At 38.8% G+C, this 23657-nt stretch overlaps 1 protein-coding gene and 1 non-coding gene across 18 annotated transcripts in view; both read left to right on the forward strand.

The window, feature by feature from the left end:
- Positions 1–23657, forward strand: part of KIF21A (kinesin family member 21A) — a 185428-nt gene that overhangs the window by 36138 nt on the left and 125633 nt on the right. The gene's annotated exons all lie outside the window — the stretch shown is intronic.
- LOC147371810 (U6 spliceosomal RNA) lies at positions 1963–2069 on the forward strand. The gene has a single exon (XR_015164963.1). It is a non-coding gene; the product is annotated as a U6 spliceosomal RNA (small nuclear RNA).

A 23657-nucleotide genomic window follows, 5' to 3' on the forward strand; every position in this document is an offset into this window, starting at 1 on the left:
ATATATATATATATATATATATATATATATATATATATATGTACCGGGGTCCAGCCCCGGCAGGATCCAGGGAATCCCTCAGGATGACAGCGTCAGCGAGAGAGAGAGAAAAAGAGAGAGAGAAAGAATGACACGGGGAGACCAAGCTCTGATGAAGCCGGGTCTGCAGCTTTATTTTCAAAAGGAGCTTTTATACCCTAAGTTACACATTTCCAGAAGTGAAAGATACAGAGTCATGCGGAGTCAGCTCAACATTACATCAGTTTGACCTTCATCAGGACCAGGATGTTTTTTGCATACCTTTCCATTTACAAGGCTCTTTGTGTTAAGTACATTATCTTCTGGCCCGGAGGCCTATTAACATTTTATGACCTTTTTCTGATAAAGGTTGGTTAACCAGAAAACTTGTTTTCCCTTAAAGTGTTTCTTCTTTATTTTTCTAATCTGTGTCTCCCTCAGAAAGTATTGAATAAAGTTACATTCTTATGGAGCAAAGGTGCAGTGAGTTACAACAAAGAAAGAACTTATTAACTCAAGGGTCTTATGTTGCTAGTGCCAAGGCTACTGCTTTTTTTCTCACATTTCAACTATATTAACTAATGCACTCCCAAGCGCACATTGGATAAGGGATAAGGAAACTTGGTAGCAAACATTGGCTCAACAATGCAATATTATTCTAATAAAGCTTTTTTATCGCTTGAAGGTTATGCTTGGGGTGTTGTGAACAATCATATGCGTTAGTTGCAAGAGTATGGATAAACCTGCCAAGCAAGCTAAAATGCTAACAGAGGGGTTAGAATTGAAAGCTCCTTTCAAGCCCAGGAGACTTATTAATTAGAAGCCTAAGTTGATTTTCTTCAGAGGAAGGTGGTCGGAGATAGCCCCCTGTTAATGTCAGAAGAGTTGGTGAAAGGCATAATATAGTAAACAGTAGACAGACAGACTTTGGTTTCGGGGTCGATGCTCGAGCATGTCCAGGGAGTCCCTCGAGTCCTGATCCGCCTTGCCTGTAAGGTCTCTTCTGCATGACCTTGTCATGGGTGGGATCTCCTGTGCTGGCTCCCAGCATATATATATATAGTCTATGAGAGACCCAGTTCAGACCCAGGGACACCTACAGACTGAAAGTGAGTGGTTGGCAAAAGATATTCCATGTAAATGGAAATGAAAAGAATGATGTAGTGGCAGTACTGATATCAGTCAGAATAGTCTTTAAAGTAAAGATTGGTAGAAGGGGACAAGGTAGGCCACTACATAATGATTAAGGGATCAATCCAAGAAGAATATATAGCAATGGTAAATATTTATGCACCCTACATAGGAACACCTCAATACATAAGGCAAATGCTAACAGCCATAGAAAGGGAATTCACAGTAACACAATAATAGTGGGGTACTTTAATAATAGTGGGGTACTCCACTTACACCAACATCCAGAGAGAAAATAAGAAGAAAGAAGCTTTAAATTACACACATTAGAACAGGTAGACCTAATTGGTATTTATAGGAAATTCCATTGGAAAGCAGCATAACACACTTTCTTCTGAAGTACATGTGGAACAGTCTCTAGAATAGATCACGTTTTGGGTCACAAATAAAGCCTCAGTAAATTTAGGAAAACTGAAATCATTTCAAGCATCTCTTCTGACCACAGTACTATGAGATTAGAATCAATTACTGGGGAAGAAAGTGTAAAAAAGCACAAATACTTGGAGGCTAAACAATATGCTGCTAAATAAGAAATAACTGAAGAAATCAAAGAGGAAATTAAAAAATACCTAGAAACAAAGGAGAGTGAAAACATGACACTCCAAAACTTACAAAAGGCAGCAAAAGCATTTCTAAATGTGACATTTATAGCAATACAATCTTACCTCAAGAAACAAGAAAAATCACATATAGACAACCTAACCTTACTCCTAAAGCAAGTAGAGAAAGAAGAACAAACAAAACCCAAAGTTGGTGCTCGCTTCGGCAGCACATATACTAAAATTGGAATCATACAGAGAAGATTAGCATGGCCCCTGCGCAAGGATGACACGCAAATTCGTGAAGCGTTCCATATTTTTTGAACATAGGCAAAACACTCTCTGACATACATCACAGCAGGATCCTCTATGACCCACCTCCCAGAATATTGGAAATAAAAGCAAAAATAAACAAATGGGACCTAATTAACCTTAAAAGCTTCTGCACATCAAAGGAAACTATTAGCAAGGTGAAAAGACAGCCTTCAGAATGGGAGAAAATAATAGCAAATGAAGCAACTGACAAACAACTAATCTCAAAAATATACAAGCAACTCCTACAGCTCAACTCCAGAAAAATAAATGACCCAATCAAAAAATGGGCCAAAGAACTAAATAGACATTTCTCCAGAGAAGACATACAGATGGCTAACAAACACATGAAAAGATGCTCAACATCACTCATTATCAGAGAAATGCAAATCAAAACCACTATGAGGTACCATTTCACACCAGTCAGAATGGCTGCGATCCAAAAGTCTACAAATAATAAATGTTGGAGAGGGTGTGGAGAAAAGGGAACCCTCTTACACTGTTGGTGGGAATGCAAACTAGTACAGCCACTATGGAGAACTGTGGAGATTCCTTAAAAAACTGGAAATAGAACTGCCTTATGATCCAGCAATCCCACTGCTGGGCGTACACACTGAGGAAACCAGAAGGGAAAGAGACACGTGTACCCCAAAGTTCATTGCAGCACTGTTTATAATAGCCAGGACATGGAAGCAACCTAGATGTCCATCAGCAGATGAATGGATAAGAAAGCAGTGGTACATATACACAATGGAGTATTACTCAGCCATTAAAAAGAATACATTTGAATCAGTTCTAATGAGGTGGATGAAACTGGAGCCTATTATACAGAGTGAAGTAAGCCAGAAGGAAAAACACCAATACAGTATACTAATGCATATATATGGAATTTAGAAAGATGGTAACAATAACCCTGTGTACGAGACAGCAAAAGAGACACTGATGTATAGAACAGTCTTATGGACTCTGAGGGAGAGGAAGAGGGTGGGAAGATTTGGGAGAATGGCATTGAAACATGTAAAATATCATGTATGAAGTGAGATGCCAGTCCAGGTTCGATGCACGATACTGGATGCTTGGGGCTGGTGCACTGGGACGACCCAGAGGGATGGTATGGGGAGGGAGGAGGGAGGAGGGTTCAGGATTGGGAACATATGTATACTTGTGGTGGATTCATTTTGATGTTTGGCAAAACTAATACACTTATGTAAAGTTTAAAAATAAAATAAAATTAAAAACAAACAAACAAACAAACCCAAAGTTAGCAGATGAAAAATAATTATAATGATCATAGCAGAAATAAATGAAATAGAGATGAAGAAAATAATTGTGAACACCAGTGCAACTAAAAGCTGTTTTTTTGAGAAGATAAACACAGTTGATAAGCCTTCAGCCAGACTCATCAAGAAAAAAAGGGAGAGGAATCAAGTTACTAAAATTAGAAATCAAACAGAAGTTACAACTAACACCATAGACATACAAAGGATCATAAAAGACTACTATCAGTAACTATATGCCAATAAATTGGACAACCTATGATAAATGACCTAATTCATAGAAAAGTACAACATTCCAAGACTGAATCAGAAATAGAAAATATGAATAGACAAATTACAAGCAGTGTGATCAAAGTCTTCCAATGAACAAAGGTTAAGAAACAGACGCCTTCACAGGTGAAACATTTAGAGAAGAGTTAACACTTACCCTTTTGAAACTCTTCCAAAAAACTTTAGAGAAAAGAACACTCCCGCTCATTCTAGAAGGCCATCATCATCCTGATACCAAAACACACAATGAAAACACAAAAAAAGAAAATTTCAGGCCAGTATCATTCATGAACATAGATGTTAAAATTCTCAACAAAATATTGCTAAACAGAATCTAACAACACATTAAAAGGATCGTACACCATGATCAAATAGGATTTATCCCAGGGATGCAACGATCAGTATCTGCCAACTAGTCAGTGTGATTGTTGTTGTTGTTCAGTCATGTTCAACTGTTTGTGACCCTGTAGACTGCAGCACACCAGGCTTATAACACATCAACAGACTGAAGAATAAAAACCATATGATTATCTCCATAAATGCAGGAAAAACTCTGGACAAAATTCAACACCAGTTTATGGTAAGAACTCTACAGAAGGTGGACACTGAGGGAACCTATCTCAACATAATAAAAGCCACATGTGACAAACCTATAGCAAACACTAATCTCAGTGGTGAAAAACTGAAAGTAGTTCCTGTAAAATCAAGAACAAGGCAAAGGAGGTTACTCTCATCACTATTATTCAATATAGTTTTGGAAGTCCTAGCCATGACAATCAAAGATAAAGAAATAAAAGGAATACAGGTTGGCAAAGAAGTAAAACTGTCACTGTTTGCAGAGTGCCATGAAACTACGCATAGAAAATCCTAAAGATGCCACCAAGAAAACTACTAAAGCTAATCAAGGAGTTTAGTAAAGTCACAGGATACAAAATTAAAACACAGAAATCTCTTGCATTCATTATACTAACAATGAAAGATCAATTAGTGAAAGTGAAATTAAGGAAATAATCCCTTTTACCATTGCAACAATAAAAATTACATACCTAGGAATAAATCCACTTAAGGAGATGAAAGACCAGTACACAGAAAACTATAAAATTATGCTGAAAGAAATGAAAGATAACACAAAGAGATAGATCTACCATGTTCTTGGAGTAGAAGAATCGATATTGTGTAAATGACAGTAAGGTAATCCCTATGAAATGATCAATGGAATTTTTCACAGAACTACAAAAAAAAAAAAAAAATTAGTTAGTGTGGAAACACAAAAGACCTTGAATATCAAGAGCAATCTTGAGGGGGAAAAAAACAGAGCTGGAAAAATCAGGCTCCCTCAATTCAGAGTATACTACAGGGTTACCGTAATCAATCCAATATGGTACTGTCACGAAAACAGAAATATAGATCAGTGGTACAATACAGAAATCCCGGAGATAAACCTATGCACCTATGGTCACCTAATCTATGACAAAGGAGTCTAGAATATACAACTGAGTAAAGATATCCTCTTCAATTAGTGGTGCTGGGAAACTGGACAGCTTTATGTAAAAGAATGAAATTTAAACACTCACTAACATCTACATGAAAATAAAGTCAAAATGGATTAAAAACCTAAATGTAAAGGTGGACACTGTAAAACTCTTAGAGGAAAACATAGGCAGAACAGGCTTTGACACAAATTGCAGCAAGATCTTTTTTGATCCTAGAGTAATGAGAATAACCCCCTCCTTCAAAAAAAAAATAGGACCCTATTAAACTTAAAAGCTTTTGCACAGCAAAGGAAATCATAAACAAAACAAAAAGACAAACCTCAGAAAGGGAGATGATATTTGCAAACAAAGCAACTGACAAAGGATTAATCTCAAAAATATACAAAGAGCTCAGGCAGCTCTTTCTGTATATAAAATTGAATCCAATCATAAAATGGACAGAAGACCTAAATAGACATTGCTCCAAAGGAGACACACAGATGGCCAAAAAACACATGCAAAGATACTCAGCATCACTAGTCATTAGAGAAGTGTAAATCAAAGCTACAATGAGGTATCACCTCACACCTGTCAGAATGGCCATCATCAGAATCTATAAACAACGAATCCTGGATAGTCTATGGAGAAAAGGGAACCTTCTTACATGGTTGGTGGTACAGCCACTATGGAGAACAGTATGGAGGTTGCTTAAATGGTGAAAAATATATTTTTATATGAAAAAAATTGAAAAAAGATGAAAAATATAAAAAAAGATGAAAAATAGAGCTGCTATTTGACTCAACCATCCTAGTACTGGGTATATACCCAGAGAAAACCATAATTCAGAGAGACACATGCACCTGTGTTCATTGCACCACTATTTATAATAGCCAGAATATGGAAAAACCATATGTGGAGTCACCTATCCAAACCAGGATATGGAAACAGCAGGTCCATCAGCAGAGGAATGGATAAAGAAGATATATGTAGTAGGATAGTACTCAGTCATAAAAAGAAACATTTTTATGTGGAGGTGTGGATGGACCTAGAGTCTGTCATACAGAGTGAAGTAAGTCAGAAAGAGAAAAACAAATAGCATACATTAACTCATATATGTGGATTTGAACAAATTGGTTTATACGATCTTATTTACAAATCAGAAATAGACACACAGACATAAAGAACGGGGTTATGAGATGAATTGTGAGATTGGGATTAAGATAAATACACTATTGATACTATGAATAAAATAGATAACTAATGAGAATCTACTGTATGGCATAGGGAACTCTACTGACTGCTCTGTGGTGACCTAAATGGGAAGAAAATCCAAAAATGACGGGATATATGTATACATAGATTGGAAACAGTGGAAACAGTGTCAGACTTTATTTTTTTCGGCTCCAAAATCACTGCAGATGGTGATTGCAGCCATGAAATTAAAAGATGCCTACTCCTTGGAAGGAAAGTTATGTCCAACCTAGATAGCATAATAAAAAGCAGAGACATTACTTTGCCAACAAAGGTCTGTTTAGTCAAGGCTATGGTTTTTCCAGTGGTTATGTATAGATGTGAGAATTGGACTGTGAAGAAAGCTGAGCACCGAAGAATTGATGCTTTTGAACTGTGGTGTTGGAGAAGACTCTTGAGAGTCCTTGGACTGCAAGGAGATCCAACCAGTCCATTCTAAAGGAGATCAGTCCTGGGTGTTCGTTGGAAAGACTGATGTTGAACCTGAAACTCCAGTACTTTGGCCACCTCATGCAAAGAGTTGACTCATTGGAAAAGACCCTGATGCTGGAAGGGATTGGGGCAGGAGGAGAAGGGGACAACAGAAGATGAGATGGCTGGATGGCATCACCGACTGGATGGACATGAGTTTGGGTGGACTCTGGGAGTTGGTGATGGACAGGGAGGCCTGGTGTGCTGTGATTCATGGGATCAGAAAGCGTCGGACATGACTGAGCAACTGAACTGAACTGAATAGCTGATTCACTCTGCTGTACATTTGAATCTAACACAACATTTTATACTTTAATAAAAAATTTAAAAAGCCAGCTGATTCATTGATTGTTTCAACAAACATTCATTGTTTGTTGTTTTGTAATACCATAAAAATAGGTCAAATTTTAGTAAGATTTGAAAACCTACAGGTACTGCTGCTGCTGCGTCGCTTCAGTCGTGTCTGACTCTATGCGACCCCATAGACGGCAGCCCACCAGGTTCCTCTGTCCCTGGGATTCTCTAGGCAAGAATACTGGAGTGGGTTGCCATTTCCTCCTCCAGTGCATGAAAGTGAAAAGTCAAAGTGAAGTTGCTTAGTCGTGTCCGACTCTTAGTGACCCCATGGACTGCAGCCTACCAGGCTCCTCCATCCATGGGATTTTCCAGACAAGAGTACTGGAGTGGGGTGCCATTGCCTTCTCCAACAGGTGCTAGTATCATATAACAAAGTATAATCATGACTGAACAAAATTGTATCCACTTGAGAATTTTATGCCATCTTAACATGGTTTTGGCCTTCCCAGGTGGCGCTAGTGGTAAAGAACCAGGCTGCCAGTGCTGAAAATGCAGGAGACCTGGAGGAGGAAATGGCAACCCACTTCAGTACTCTTGCCTGGGAAATCCTATGGACAGAGGGACCTGGTGGGCTACAGTCCATGGGGTCACAGAGATTTGAACATGACTGGGCTACTAAACACACACACATGGTTTTAGTATTATTAGATGTTATGTTCATGTTTAATATTTTTTTCCACAATTTAATACTGTAATAGTTTTTCATTACTCTGTCCGTTGTCATTGTGTCTTCTGGTACTTACGTTTTTAAAATTTTTCTTCTTTTCACCTACCTCTGGTTGTGGCCAAATCTTGTTGCTTCTTTCTCATTGGTGTCTCTTATACTTTTTCTCCTTGCCAGTCCTTAGTGATTCACATTGTGATTGCTCTAGTTCTGGTCTTTACTGCTTAATTACTGACCTTTTGCTATGGCTTTTTTCTCTAATGGTTGTAGTAACTAACATTTGTATGACTCTTTGCAGATTGAGAGTAAATCCTCATTGCTGTATGTGCTAAGCTGCTTCAGTCATGTTCAACTCTTTGTGACCCTGTGGACTGGAGTTTGACAGATTCCTCTGTCCATGGGATTTTCCTGGCAAAGAATACTGAAAGTTAAGTTAAGTTGGCTCAGTCGCGTCCTACTCTTTGCGACACTGTGGACTGGAGCCCACCAGGCCCCTCCGTCCATGGGATTCTCCAGGCAAGAATACTGTAGTGGGTTGCCATTTCCTTCTCCAGGGGATCTTCCCGACCCAGGGATCAAACCCAGGTTTCCCACGTTGCAGGCAGAAGCTTTAACCTCTGAGCCACCAGGGAAGCCCCTATGACATCTTCCAGGGGATCTTCTCAACCCAGGGATTGAACCAGTGTCTCTTCCATCTCCTGCACTGGCAGGCGGGTTCTTTACCACTAGTGCCACCCAGGAAGCCAATTAGGCACCTTCTAATCAGCTTGTTTTTTTTTTTTTTTTTTCTCCTGTTTTAAAGATGACAAAACAAAGACTCTGAAAGTGTCAGAATAATAAAGGAACAGGGACTAGAGCCAGGTTTCCTAAGATCAATCACATGCTCTTCCTATTCTGCCCTCTGCCTTATATTACACCCCTCTCTAATCTGTTTCATTGCCATTAGATTCAGTTCAGTTCAGTTCAGTTCAGTCGCTCAGTCGTGTCCGACTCCTTTCGACCCCATGAATCGCGGCACGCCAGGCCTCCCTGTCCATCACCAACTCCCGGAGTTCACTCAGACTCACGTCCATCGAGTCATCGAGTCAGTGATGCCATCCAGCCATCTCATCCTCTGTCGTCCCCTTCTCCTCCTGCCCCCAATCCTTCCCAGCATCAGAGTCTTTTCCAATGAGTCAACTCTTCGCATGAGGTGGCCAAAGTACTGGAGTTTCAGCTTTAGCATCATTCCTTCCAAAGAAATCCCAGGGCTGATCTCCTTCAGAATGGACTGGTTGGATCTCCTTGCAGTCCGAGGGACTCTCAAGAGTCTTGTCCAACACCACAGTTCAAAAGCATCAATTCTTTGGTGCTCAGCTTTCTTCACAGTCCAACTCTCACATCCATACATGACCACAGGAAAAACCATAGCCTTGACTAGACAGACCTTTGTTGGCAACGTAATGTCTCTGCTTTTGAATATGCTATCTAGGTTGGTCATAACTTTCCTTCCAAGGAGTAAGCATCTTTTAATTTCATGGCTGCAGTCACCATCTGCAGTGATTTTGGAGCCCCCCAAAATAAAGACTGCCACTGTTTCCACTATTTCCCCATCTGTTTCCCATGAAGTGATGGGACCAGAGCCATGATCTTCGTTTTCTGAATGTTGAATTTTAAGCCAACTTTTTCACTCTCCTCTTTCACTTTAATCAAGAGGCTTTTTAGTTCTTCTACACTTCTGCCATAAGAGTGGTGTTATCTGCATATATGAGGTTATTGATATTTCTCCCAGCAATCTTGATTCCAGCTTGTGCTTCTTCCAGCCCAGCATTTCTCATGATGTACTCTGCATATAAGTTAAATAAGCAGAGTGACAAGATACAGCCTTGACGCACTTCTTTTCCTATTTGGAACCAGTCTGTTGTTCCATGTTCAGTTCTAACTGGTGCTTCCTGACCTGCATACAGATTTCTCAAGGGGCAGGTCAGGTGGTCTGGTATTCCCATCTCTTTCAGAATTTTCCACAGTTTCTTGTGATCCACAGAGTCAAAGGCTTTGGCATAGTCAATAAAGCAGAAATAGATGTTTTTCTGAAACTCTCTTGCTTTTTCCACGATCCAGTGGATGTTGGCAATTTGGTCTTTGGTTCCTCTGCCTTTTCTAAAACTAGCTTGAACATCCGAAAGTTCACTGTTCAAATATTGCTGAAGCCTGGCTTGGAGAATTTTGAGCATTACTTCACTAGCGTGTGAGATGAGTGCAATTGTGCAGTAGTTTGAGCATTCTTTGGCATTGCCTTTCTTTGGGATTAGAATAAAAACTGACCTTTTCCGGTCCTGTGGCCACTGCTGAGTTTTCCAAATTTGCTGGCATATTGAGTGCAGAACTTTCACAGCATCATCTTTCAGGATTTGAAATAGCTCAACTGGAATCCCATCACCTCCACTAGCTTTGTTCGTAGTGATGCTCTCTAAGTTCCACTTGAATGCACATTCCAGGATGTCTGGCTCTAGGTGAGTGATCACACCATCGTGATTATGTGGGTTGTGAATATCTTTTTTGCACAGTTCTGTATTTTTGCCACCTCTTTTTAATATCTTCTGCTTCTGTTAGGTCTATACCATTTCTGTCCTTTATTGAGCCCATCTTTGCGTGAAAGTTTCCCTTGTTATCTCTAATTTTCTTGAAGAGATCTCTAGTCTTTCCCATTCTGTTGTTTTCCTCTATTTCTTTGCATTGGTCGCTGAGGAAGGCTTTCTTATCACTTTTTGCTAGTCTTTGGAACTCTGCATTCAGATGCTTATATCTTTCCTTTTCTCCTGTGCCTTTCGCTTCTCTTCTTTTCAGAGCTATTTGTAAGGCCTCTTCAGACAGCCATTTTGCTTTTTTGCATTTCTTTTCCATTGGGATGGTCCTGATCCCTGTCTCCTGTACAGTGTCACAAATCTCAATCCATAGTTCATCAGGCACTCTATCTATCAGATCTAGTCCCTTAAATCTATTTCTCACTTCCTCTGTATAATCATAAGGGATTTGATTTAGGTCATACCTGAATGGTCTAGTGGTTTTCCCTACTTTCTTCAATTTAAGTCTGAATTTGGCAATGAGGAGTTCATGATCTGAGCCACAGTCAGCTCCTGGTCTTGTTTTTTTTTTTTTTGACTGTATAGAGCTTCTCCATCTTTGGCTGCAAAGAATATAATCAATCTGATTTCGGTGTTGACCATCTGGTGATGTCCATGTGTAGAGTCTTCTCTTGTGTTGTTGGAAGAGGATGTTTGCTATGACCAGTGCATTTTCTTGGCAAAACTCTATTAGTCTTTGCCCTGCTTCATTCTATATTCCAAGGCCAAATTTGCCTGTTACTCCAGGTGTTTCTTGACTTCCTACTTTTGCATTCCAGTCCCCTATAATGAAAAGGACATCTTTTTTGGGTGTTAGTTCTAAAAGGTCTTGTAGGTCTTCATAGAACCGTTCAACTTCAGCTTCTTCAGCTTTACTGGTTGGGGCATAGACTTGGATTACTGTGATATTGAATGGTTTGCCTTGGAAACGAACAGAGATCATTCTATCATTTATGAGATTGCATCCAAGTACTGCATTTTGAACTCTTCTGTTGACCATGATGGCTACTCCATTTCTTCTGAAGGATTCCTGCCCACAGTAGTAGATATAATGGTCATCTGAATTAAATTCACCCATTCCAGTCCATTTTAGTTCACTGATTCCTAGAATGTCGACATTCACTCTTGCCATCTCTTGTTTGACCACTTCCAATTTGCCTTGATTCATGGACCTGACATTCCAGGTTCCTATGCAATATTGCTCTTTACAGTTCAGACCTTGCTTCTATCACCAGTCACATCCACAGCTGGGTATTGTTTTTGCTTTGGCTCCATCCCTTCATTCTTTCTGGAGTTATTTCTCCACTGATCTCCAGTAGCATATTTGGCCCCTACTGACCTCGAGAGTTCCTCTTTCAGTATCCTATCATTTTGCCTTTTCATACTGTTAATGGGGTTCTCAAGGCAAGAATACTGAAGTGGTTTGCCATTCCCTTCTCCAGTGGACCACATTCTGTCAAACCTCTCCATCATGACCCGCCAGTCTTGGGTGGCCTCAGGGGCATGGCTTAGTTTCATTGATTTAGACAAGGCTGTGGTCCTAGTGTGATTAGATTGACTAGTTTTCTGTGAGTATGGTTTCAGTGTGTGTGCCCTCTGATGCCCTCTTGCAACACTTACCGTCTTACTTGGGTTTCTCTTACCTTGGACGTGGTGTATCTCTTCACGGCTGCTCCAGCAAAGCACAGCCATTGCTCCTTACCTTGGACGAGGGGTATCTCCTCACTGCCACCCCTTCTGACCTTGAACTTGGAATAGCTCCTCCAGGCCCTCCTGTGCCCCAGCAGCCACCGTTGCTTGGAGGTGGGGTTGCTCCTCCCTGCCGCTGCCCCTGGACTCGGACGTGGGGTAGCTCCTCTCGGCCGCCGCTCCTGACCTCGGACGAGGGGTAGCTCCTCCCAGCCGCTCTAAGTGCGCTGGTCGCAGCCTCCCTGCTTTGAACACATTTGTAGTTATCTCTGTCTTCTTACTCTTGTATATCTCGACTCATAGAAGTTGTTACTTAACACTTGCACATTATCAATACCTCAAACTCTAGGACAGATCTGTTCTTAAACACTAGGTCATCCTGAGCTCCAGTGGCTCAGAAGGTCAGTTTTGTCTTATCTTTCTAATTTTTAATTTCTAATATTTAGTATAGACATAAATTTTTTTGGTGGATGAATTGAGTCTTTATTACTAGGTTTTCAGTAGCTTGATTCCAGGAATTGAATGCTGCCTTGATCACTGCTTCAGTATTTTGTACTCTGTCTTGTTGATCCATATGTCTTAGTTATTGCCTTTCTTTGCTGCTTGCTGCTGCTGCTGCTGCTGCTAAGTCGCTTCAGTTGTGTCCGACTCTGTGCGACCCCAAAGATGGCAACCCACCAGGCTCTGCCATCCCTGGGAGTCTCCAGGCAAGAACACTGGAGTGGGTTGCCATTTCCTTCTCCAGTGCATGAAAGTGAAAGTGAAGTCGCTCAGTCGTGTCCGACCCTTAGCAATCCCATGGACTGCAGCCTACCAGGCTCCTCCGCCCATGGGATTTTCCAGGCAAGAGTACTGGAGTGGGTTGCCTGTGCCTTCTCCGTTCTTTACTGCTTGCTGCTGCTAAGTCACTTCAGTCGTGTCCGACTCTGTGTGACCCCATAGACGGCAGCCCACCAGGCTCCCCCATCCCTGCTTAGTTCATCATTAAACTGTCTCTTGAAGTAACTTCAACAAAAGCAACACTTCTGTTCACAGAATGTTTAGCACAGACTCCTGTAAGCAGTTGTTTTGTTTTATTCATAACTGGATCACCAGTGTCTAGGTGGTAGTGGTGGTGGTGGTGGTGGTGGTGGTAGTGGTGGTGGAGCATGTTCTGCCGTGTTGGACTCTGTGACTCCACAGACTATAGCTCCTCAGGCTTTTTAGTCCATGGAACAGTGATTAATTCAGAAGAGATATCCAGTATATATTTGTTGACTGACTGTATAACTTTTTGTTATAAAATAAATGTTTGTAATTGAACCTCTGATTCCTGTCAACATATGTGGACTATATCTGCTTAGACTTGTGCCTATTGCTTGCCCTCGTTCTTGCTGTTGTTCTCTGCCTCCTGCTAGGCTTACTTATGTATCTGCCTACATGCAATGAATTTTTTTCCTGTTGTGTGGTGCTGCCGGCACCCCCTGATTATCAAGTCTTCATGGATCTATTTTGGTCTTTAGGTCTTATGTTTAGCTGTGTGTGTTAGTGCTCAGTAGTGTCTGACTCTTTGTGACTCCATGGGCGGACTGAAGCCCACCATGCTCCTCTGTCCATGGAATTCTCCAGGCAAGAATACAGGAGTGGGTTGCTATGCCCTTCTCCAGGAGATCTTCCCAACCCAGAGACTGAACCTGGGTCTCCTGCATTGCAGGCAGATTCTTTACCGTTTGAGCTACCTGGGAAGCCCTATGTTTAGCTGGATTAAATGTTTACCAAGCCTGTGTAGAATTCTTTAAGATCTGTTTAAAAGCTTTTTAATTGTTTTTTTTTTTAAAGAATGATTTTCTGTGTTTAGAATATACAGTTGTCAACCAAATATCAGCTAGATCTTTTGATAATAAAGTCACCAGACAGTGTTGTAATAGCAATTAATGGTCTCATAGTGATCATTTTTAGTCTGCATTCTGTACAGCTGTACTTCTCTCATTGAACAAATGTGGGGGAGAAGAGAATTAAAAAGGACAGTTGAGTGAAACATAATCTTTATATTAGTGTCCCTAGCAATAGAAAGAATAATTATGTCTAAATCTTTAATTAAAATATCTTAAGTCTATGGAAAGATTTAGAATTTTTCTGCTATATGTAAAGAAAAAGAAAATATCAATTCAAATATCCCTGCTTTTTATTTTAAAGGAGGTTGAGCCATCAAAACCAGGCCCATAAAGTTTGTGCCAAATTTTAATTTACAGTGATACAAAAGGATAATCTTATAAATTTTAGTCAATCTGTTATATATACCATGTTTTCTTTTAAGGTTCTTATAGAGTAGATATTTAGTTAAACTCGAGTACATTTGAACCCTTTATAAAATCAAGCATACAGTATGTTTAAGCCCAATTTGTAGGTGTTAATGCAATAGTCTTATTAGCTTTAACAAATAGGTTTATTATTTGGTTGTATGACATTTTGTTGATTTTATCTGTCAGGACAATCAAATTTCTTCCTACGGGAAAATGATTTTATGAAATATTTACATTTTAATATAGCCTTAATTCTATATGTTGCACTTAATAGCCTTAATTATTATTATAACAATAAAAAGGAAATGCTGCTGCTAAGTCACTTCAGTCATGTCCGACTCTGTCCGACCCCATAGATGGCAGCTCACCCGGCTCCCCTGTCCCTGGGATTCTCCAGGCAAGAACACTGGAGTGGGTTGCCATTTCCTTCTCCAATGCATGAAAGTGAAAAGTGAAAGTGAAGTCGCTCAGTCATGTCCGACTCTTAGCGACCCCATGGACTGCAGCCTACCACACTCCTCCATCCATGAGATTTCCCAGGCAAGAGTACTGGAGTGGGGTGCCATTGCCTTCTCCAAAAAAGGATATAGTCCACATATATTTTTGTATTCTGTTATGTGTATGATTTTTTTAGTTTTACCACCAGTTTTGAAGTAATCTGAATTAGTTATTCTTTGTAGGACTTCAGAATTATGATCCATCAGAATTGAATTTTTTCTCTTAGATCAAAGAGAGGTATGACCGTGGGCATCTGTCTGGACACACTTCTTCCTTATCCCTGAATAACCTGCCTGGCCAAAGGGACTCTGGGATTAGATGTTGATGTTTTCTTTGAGTGAAATAGCATTGAATAGTGGAGAAGGCAATAGCACCCCACTCCAGACATACAGGCAACAACTCCAGTATTCTTGCCTGTAGAATCCCTTGTACAGAGGAGCCTGGTGGGCTAGAGTCCATGGGGTGGCAAAGAGTTGGACACGACTGAGCAACTAACAACTAAACTAACAACTAAACTGAGCAATTGAATTTCAGTTTCAGCTTTCAAAAAGAGTGACTGTAACGCCTAGGATTTCAAATTTCAGCATTTCAGTCACTTGAGAGTTATTTAAAATGCAGGTTTTAATTTAATAGTGGCATGAAATCTGAGACTCTGCATTTCTAACAAGCTCTCCCAGCTGATGGACATGTTGCTGATGCATGAGTAGCAAGTCAGAAGGTATAGATTATAGCATTAAATAACTGACATTGTTATTGAAAAATTAGTGTTTATACATGTGAAATATTTTTAGAGTACTTCAAGATAAGAGGAAATTGAAGGCTAAAGGAGACATGGACAATATTTAGTTTAAAAGTGAGGGAAAGTTGAGATCATTAGGAACTGCTTCATGGTAAAGACAAGGTTAAAAGCTGGGCCATGAAGGCAGACAGGAATTGGTGAAAAGGCAAAAGGGAAGGCTTTATATAGAACAGAGCAGTGTTAAGGACAAAGATGAGTCTGAATGAGGGCAGTGACATTTGAGCAAGGAGAATCATTGTCCCTCTCTTTCTCTGTCCTTTCAAGCTTCTGATATACAAGAGCTTGTTGCAAGGGGGAGGGGGAGAGGGAGCTTTGTAATTTAATTGTCCATATTTAGGAGTTTTAGAGTTTTGTGTTATTTATTTCTAGTTTAGTTCCACTGTGATCAGAGAATATATAATTTGTGTGATTTCAGTTCTCTGAAATTTGTAGAGACTTGCTTTATGACCCAGCAGATGGCCTGTTTTGGTAAAGGTTACATGCATATGTAAGTGTGTATTCTACAATATTCGCCTTTAGTGTTTTATAAATATCAAATAAGTCAAGATAACTAATAGCATTACTTAAGTCTTCTAATTCTTTGAGTGAGTGAGTGAGTGAGTGACAGTCACTCAGTCGTGTCCAACTCTTTGCAAACCCATGGACTATAGCCTGCCAAGCTCCTCTGTCCATGAAATTCTCCAGGCAAGAATATTGCAGTGGGTTGCCATTTCCTTCTCCGGGGATCTTCCTGACCCAGGGATCGAACCGAGGCCTCCTGCATTGTAGGCAGATTCTTTAGCATCTGAGCCACCAGGGAAACCTCTAATTCTTTACTGTTTTTTAAAAATGTGCTTGTTTTACTAGTTACTAAGAAATGTGAACTAAGATTCTTCAATTGTGATAATGAATTTGTTGATTTTGCTTGTTCTGTCAATTTTTGCTTTTTTATAGTTAAAGTCATATTATTGGGTGGAAGCATTCAGGCTTATTTTATTTTCTTGTTTTATAGAGCCTTTTACTAGTTTTCTACTACGGCTGTAACAAGTTGCCACAAACTTAGTAGCTTAAAACAGTGAATTTATTATCTTCCTGTTCTTGGGATCAGAAGTCCAAAATAAGTTTCACTGGGTAGAAACCAAGGTGCTCCAGAGGCACTAGAGGGGAATTCCTTTCCTTGCTTTTCCTAGCTTCTGCTGTTGTAATCCTTATATTCCTTGACTCATTGCCTTTTCTCTATCTCCAAAGCCAGCAGAATAGCATCTTCAGTCTCTTTATATATATATATTTATATATATATATATAAATAGTTATTTTAAGATCCTCCTAGCTAGCTCCAACATCTTGATCATGTGTTGATTTGTTTCCATTATCCATTTTTTCTCTTGATTATTGGCTACATTTTCCTTCTTCTATTCATTTCTTGACATTATTGATTTCATGCTAGGCATCATATGTAAAAGACTAGTAGAAGATTTTTCTTTGAAATGGGCACAGAATTAGGAAAGATTGAAAATCATTGTGAATAGTATAGTGTAGGGACACAAGGACACTGGCTTATTGCTTGTGAAGGACCTGAGTAGGGAATATTTATTAAAATAAATAGTAGAGACAAATTGTGGGATTTTGTCTAAACTTGCTGAGAGACTGAGTAAACCGTGACATTGAGTTAGTTACTCAATTTCATGGTGCTTTGGTTTCTTCATTAAAATGACATAATTATACTATCTGTCTCACAGAGTTATTCTGAGGGTTAAATGAGCATGTCTGCAGGACAGTAAGTGTTCAATTTGTTGTTCATTTGCTAAGTCATGTCTGACTCTTTGCAATCCCATGGACTGCAGCACACCAAGCTTCCCTGCCCTTTACCATCTCCCAGAATTTACTCAAACTTGTGTCCATTGAGTCAGTGGTGCCATCCATCCATCTCATCCTCACCTCATCCCCTTCTCATTTTTCTCAGTCTTTCCCAGCATCAGGGTCTTTTCTAGTGAGTTGGCTCTTCACTTCAGGTGGCCAGGGTATTGAATCTTCAGCTTCAGGATCAGTCCTTCCAGTGAATATTCAGTGTATATTCCCTTTAGGATTTACTGGTTTAATCTCCTTGCTGTCCAAGGGACTCCTAAGAGTCTTCTCCAGCACCACAGTTTGAGAGCATCAGTTTTTTATCACTTAGCCTTCTTTATGGTCCAACTCTCACATCTGTACATGACTACTGGAAAAAGCATAGCTTTGACTATACAGACCTTTGTCACAAAGTGATATCTGTTTTTTAACATGCTGTCTAGGTTTGTCATAATTTTTCTTCTAAAGAGTAAATTCATGGCTATAGTCACCACAGTGATTTTGGAGCCATCCCCCCCCCCCCAAATAAAGTCTGTCATTGTTTCCATTTTTTCCATTATGTGTTGGCTATTATTTCCTTGAGAACTGAGGGTGGAGTATTGGATTTGGTTACATGATAGTCATTAGTGTGTTTGTCAAGTGAGTTTTTAGTGCATGATGGTGACAAATGCCTGAATGGAGGAGATTCAAGGGAGAATGAGGAATAAGAGACTAGGAATTGGCCACTGTTTTGAGATTGCTATAATGGGAATTAGAAAAATGTGGTAGGCATAGGAAGGCATGAAGGTAAGGGATGAATTTAAGATATGATAATCATAATTATGCTCATAGTAATCTTCACAGCAACTCTATAAAGTAGGTACTATTTTTATTCCCATTTAATCTGAGGCATAAAGATAGGAATGCAATTATAAAATGTTTGTATGCTGAAAGTGACCTCATAGGGAGGGAAGAATGCAGGAGTTGAAGGGATATTTCCAGGAATAAAGTTTTCAAGTAGGTGAGAAATGATGGAATGCAGCCTGTATGTGGAGAAATTGACCTTTGATAGGAACAAGGAATGTGCATTCATTTTAACAGCAAAGTATGTGTGTAGATTTGGGAGTGGAAAAATACTTAAGAAATATTCTGACAGCTTGTGTTTCTCATTGAAATAAGAAACAAAGGGATCAGCTTAGAGTAGGGTTGGATATGTTGGAGAAGAAATGGTTATTTTGTACAGTGCATGAGTGAATTAACTTAGGTATGGATGAACATGCTGATAGTGCTAAGGGTTTAAAGTGGGGATTGTGGATACTGGAGAGAAAAGGGAGATAAGGAACTCAATATCTTTGAGAAGGAATAAAAGGTAAATGAACCTGATGAAGCCAAGAAAAGGGTAAGACAGTCTTTTCCCTTGAAAGCTTAAAGTCTACCTACTAAGTTAAGTGATCCATACCTAAAAGAATACATAAGCAAAAGATAAATGCTAGATAGATTACCTAGATCACAGGCTTTGTCCCTTCAAGGGAGAGAGTGAACACTTTGGGCAACATGGGTAGCTTTAGTGGGAAATGATCATAGGGCATTAAAGTGTGTGTCGATGCCAACAGGATAAACATTTAGCATTTCTGGTTTCAGTGAAAGTGAAAGTTGCTCAGTCCTGTCTGAATCTTTGTGACCCCATGGACTATATACAGTCCATGGAATTCTCCAGGCCAGAATACTGGAGTGGGTAGCCTTTCCCTTTTCCAGGGCATCTTCCAAATCCAGGGATCAAATCCAGGTCTCCCGCATTGCAGGCGGATTCTTTACCAGCTGAATCCCAAGGGAAGCCCAAGAATACTGGATTGGGTAGCCTATCCCTTCTCCAGCGGATCTTCCCAACCGAGAAATTGAACTGAGGTCTCCTGCGTTGCAGGTGGATTCTTTACCAACTGAGCCTATTGGTTTCAGTACTGTGATGTATTCACCGAGTCTTTGAATTCCTTGTCCGTGGATTGTACTTCCTGTGTAGTTGGGTAGATAGAAACATCGATTTGTACATTTTCTTCTGAAGAAAATACATTTCAGTCATGCTTAAAGGAAATATAATCATATTGTAATGACCTTGAATTAAATTATTTTCATGTTATATACCAAATATATTGCTTGGAGATTTGTTGAAATTAGAAAATATTTTTTAGGTTTGTTTTTGTTTTTTTTTTTTTTTTTTAAGAGGGCAGGATGATGTTAGGGAGTAAAGGAATAATTTTTTTAACAGGCTATTTTCTGTAGCTTCAGGTTTCTGTTAGAACTTTCAGGAGTGTTTTTTCAGTATTCTAAGCCTTCTTTGTCACTTGAACAAGAAGAGTGGCCAGGGAAGAAATATTTAGAAATGTACTTTATATATGAAATAAAGAAAATATCTTTGTATACAACATGAAATATTAATTACAAAATTAAAATGATAAGGTTTGTACCTGTCTTGTTACTATTTTGTCCATTATTTGAGTAAATTTATTAGTTTTCTAATTGCACATTTTTTCCCCTTATGGCCTACTTAAGAATGACCAACTCCACGTTGTTAGCCATTTCAGTGAACAGGAGGCCCTCTGTTTCAAACAGAGAAACGTCTGTTAGTGAGAGACATGCAGAAGTAATATAGGGCCTTTCTTCATAGTTTGTTTTGGAACTTTATATACACTTTTATAAAGCAGCTGCAGGGAGAAGTGTGTATAGGTTTTTGTTTCTTAAAAGTTAATGTAAGGAATATCTTAAGAACTGTATGAAGCTTTTTAGCGGTGCTTTTATTCATCTATTTAAATTTTTCTGCATTTCAGTTTTATTAGATGGATACAATTTTACAAAAGATCTTACATAGTTTTACTATATAAATGTTTGTTTTATACTGACATCCTTAAAAATGTTATAATAGTTTTGTTAAAGATGTATTTTTTGGACAACAAATTCTATATATTTTTCTAATTAATCTTTTCACTTTTAGAATAGCATTTAATATTAAGACAATTTAAAAAGTAAATTTACAACTATAATTTTATTGCATAAATAGCTTTAAATTCTCTATTACATATTTGAATAGCATCCAATATGTATTTTTTACTTAAAGAAACATCTTTTGAAAAATCAGTTTACATAAGCAGAATTTCTTCAACATTGGTGCATTTGAAATTTGTGTTGGTTCAGTAAAGAATGTATAATATTTGAAATAGTGAGTTTTCAGTGCATGATGGTGACAAATGCCTGAATGGAGGAGGTTCAAGGGAGAATGAGGAATTAGAGACTAGGAATTTGCCACTGTTTTGAGATTGCTATAATGGGAATTAGAAAAATGTGGTAGGCATAGGAAGGCATGAAGGTAAGGGATGAATTTAAGATATGATAATCATAATTATAATCATAGTAATCTTCACAGCAACTCTTATAAAATAGGTACTATTTTAAGGCAATGGCACCCCACTCCAGTACTCTCGCCTGGAAAATCCCATGGATGGAGGAGCCTGGTGGGCTGCAGTCCATGGGGTTGCTGAGGGTCGGACATGACTGAGCGACTTCACTTTCACTTTTTACTTTCATGCATTGGAGAAGGAAATGGCAACCCACTCCAATGTTCTTGCCTGGAGAATCCCAGGGACGGGGGAGCCTGGTAGGCTGCCATCTATAGGGTCGCACAGAGTTGGACACGACTGAAGCGACTTAGCAACAGCAGCAGCAGCAGTAGTTATTACTAATTTTATATTTAATTTGCCAAGAAGAGCTCTTACAATTCCATTACTTTCTTTGTCTGTACTTATAGAAAATTCAATTTAGAAACATGTAAGAATTCTCATTTATCATTGAAATTATAGAAAGCATACTTGCAGAACTATTGACTATATAATTTTACCTGGTCCTCTATATCATGAACCATGATGGTTAGTGTGACATTGCAAGGAGTTGGTAGCATTTATGCTAAATTGTTTACTTTCAACAGAAAAAAAGACTTTATATTAATGGCCCAAAATTCTTATTGTATATTTCCCAATTGCTTTTGGATGTAGTTTTTATTTTTAGCACTATTTAATTTGTGAAACTAATTTATTCTTAATGTTATTCTTACTTAAGCATATTATTTAACATGTTATTTTTTAAATAAAGTATTTTTAAAGAAGCTGGAAAATGCAGCTGTATTTCTATGTGATGTTTTATTTTCTAATCAAAACACTTTTTTTTCTTAATCTTATTGGCTAGTAAAGGCAGAAGGATAAGATGATCTTTCTCCATAGGTTAGTGGCTCTTATACTTTAATGTATGTAAATAATCTCCTGCGTACTTGATAAACTTATAGATTCCCAAACTCAGCCCTCTAGAAATCAGATTTACAAGTCAATATGTTTAACAGGCTCCTAAGTGATTAGGATATATATGCTTCTTTGAGAAATTTTGGCCAAATGGTTGTTCTGTAGCATTAACTCAAATCTCATTACGTTTTCAGCATTATTCTTCAAAGGAATGAAGACTTTGCTATTAAGTTGATATTGCTTGAAAAACTTACATGGAGGTATTTATCAGTTTTCAAAGCTTTGGAAGTTGAAATAACAAGTTCACATATTTGCATTATAATAAATTTTAAATTTGAATAGAGTTCTACAATTTAATTTGTTGTTCTTGTTCAGTCGCTAAGTCATATGTGACTCTTTGTAACCTCATGGACTGTAGCATGCTAGGCTCCTCTGTCCACCACTGTCTCCCAGAATTTGCTCAGATCCATTGAATTGGTGATGCTATTTAACAATCTCAACCTCTGGGGCCCACTTCTCCTTTTGCCTTCAGTCTTTTCCAGCATCAGGGTCTTTTCCAGTGAGTTGGCTCTTCACATCAGGTGGCCAAAGTATTGGATCTTCAGCTTCAGGATCAGCCATTCCAATGAATATTCAGGGTGAATTTCCTTTAGAATTTACTGGTTTGATCTCCTTACAGTCCAAGAGACTCTCAAGAGTCTTCTCCAGCACCACAGTTCAAAAGCATCATTCTTTGGCCCTCAGCCTTCTTTATGGTCCAACTCTCACATTCATACATGACTATTGAAAACAACAGTAAAACTACAATTGAATATACACTGTTATATTTTTTCCTATTTAATCTTCATAACAAGCCTGTGAAGTAGGTAAAACAAGTATAATTACTTTCATTTTATGTGTTGAGAAACAGGTTGGTAAAAGTTGTGACCTGCCCTAGGTCATGTAGCTAAGAAACAGTTGAGCTGACTAGAATGTAGGTCTTGACTCCTAGAGCAGGGCTGTTTTCATATCATACCATACAAGCTATCTAGAATTAAAGATTTTTTTAAAAAACATATGTTAGTGTATGTGTGTGTGCACACATGTATACATACTTATGTATGCAGCATATAATTTTATTGCATTTTGCTTTATTGCATCTCAGATATTGTATTTTTTATAAACTGAAGATCTGTGGCCACCTTGCATCAAGCAAGTCTATCAGCACCATTTTTCCAACAGCTCACTTTGTGTTCCTGTGTCACATTTTGGTAAATTTTGCAATATTTCAAACTTTTTCATTATTATATTTGTAATAATGGTCTGTGATCAGTCTGTGATCTTTTATGTTACTACTGTAACAGTTGATGGTTAGCATTTTTACCACTAAAATATTTTTTAATTGCGATATTTATATTTTTTGATCATAAATGCTATTGCAAACTTTAATAGACTGTTCAGTTCAGTTGCTCAGTCCTGTCCAACTCTCTGCGACTCCATGAATCACAGCACGCCAGGCCTTCCTGTCCATCACCAACTCCCGGAGTTCACTCAGAGTCACGTCCATCGAGTCAGTGATGCCATCCAGCCATCTCATCCTCTGTCGTCCCCTTCTCCTCCTGCCCCCAATCCCTCCCAGCATCAGAGTCTTTTCCAATGAGTCAACTCTTCACATGAGGTGGTCAAAGTGCTGGAGTTTGAGCTTTAGCATCATTCCTTCCAAAGAAATCCCAGGGCTGATCTCCTTCAGAATGGACTGGTTGGATCTCCTTGCCGTAGTATAGTATAAACATAACTTTTAGATGCACTAGGAAGCAAAAAAATTGTGTGATGTGCTTTATTGACTTTATTCCGGTGGTCTGAAATGAAACCTCCAATATTTCTGAGGTATGGCTGTATATC

This window comes from Bos grunniens, chromosome 5, assembly GCF_055505025.1.
Source record: "Bos grunniens cultivar Pamir isolate PY7600 chromosome 5, Bosgru_T2T1.0, whole genome shotgun sequence".
NCBI lineage: Eukaryota > Metazoa > Chordata > Mammalia > Artiodactyla > Bovidae > Bos > Bos grunniens.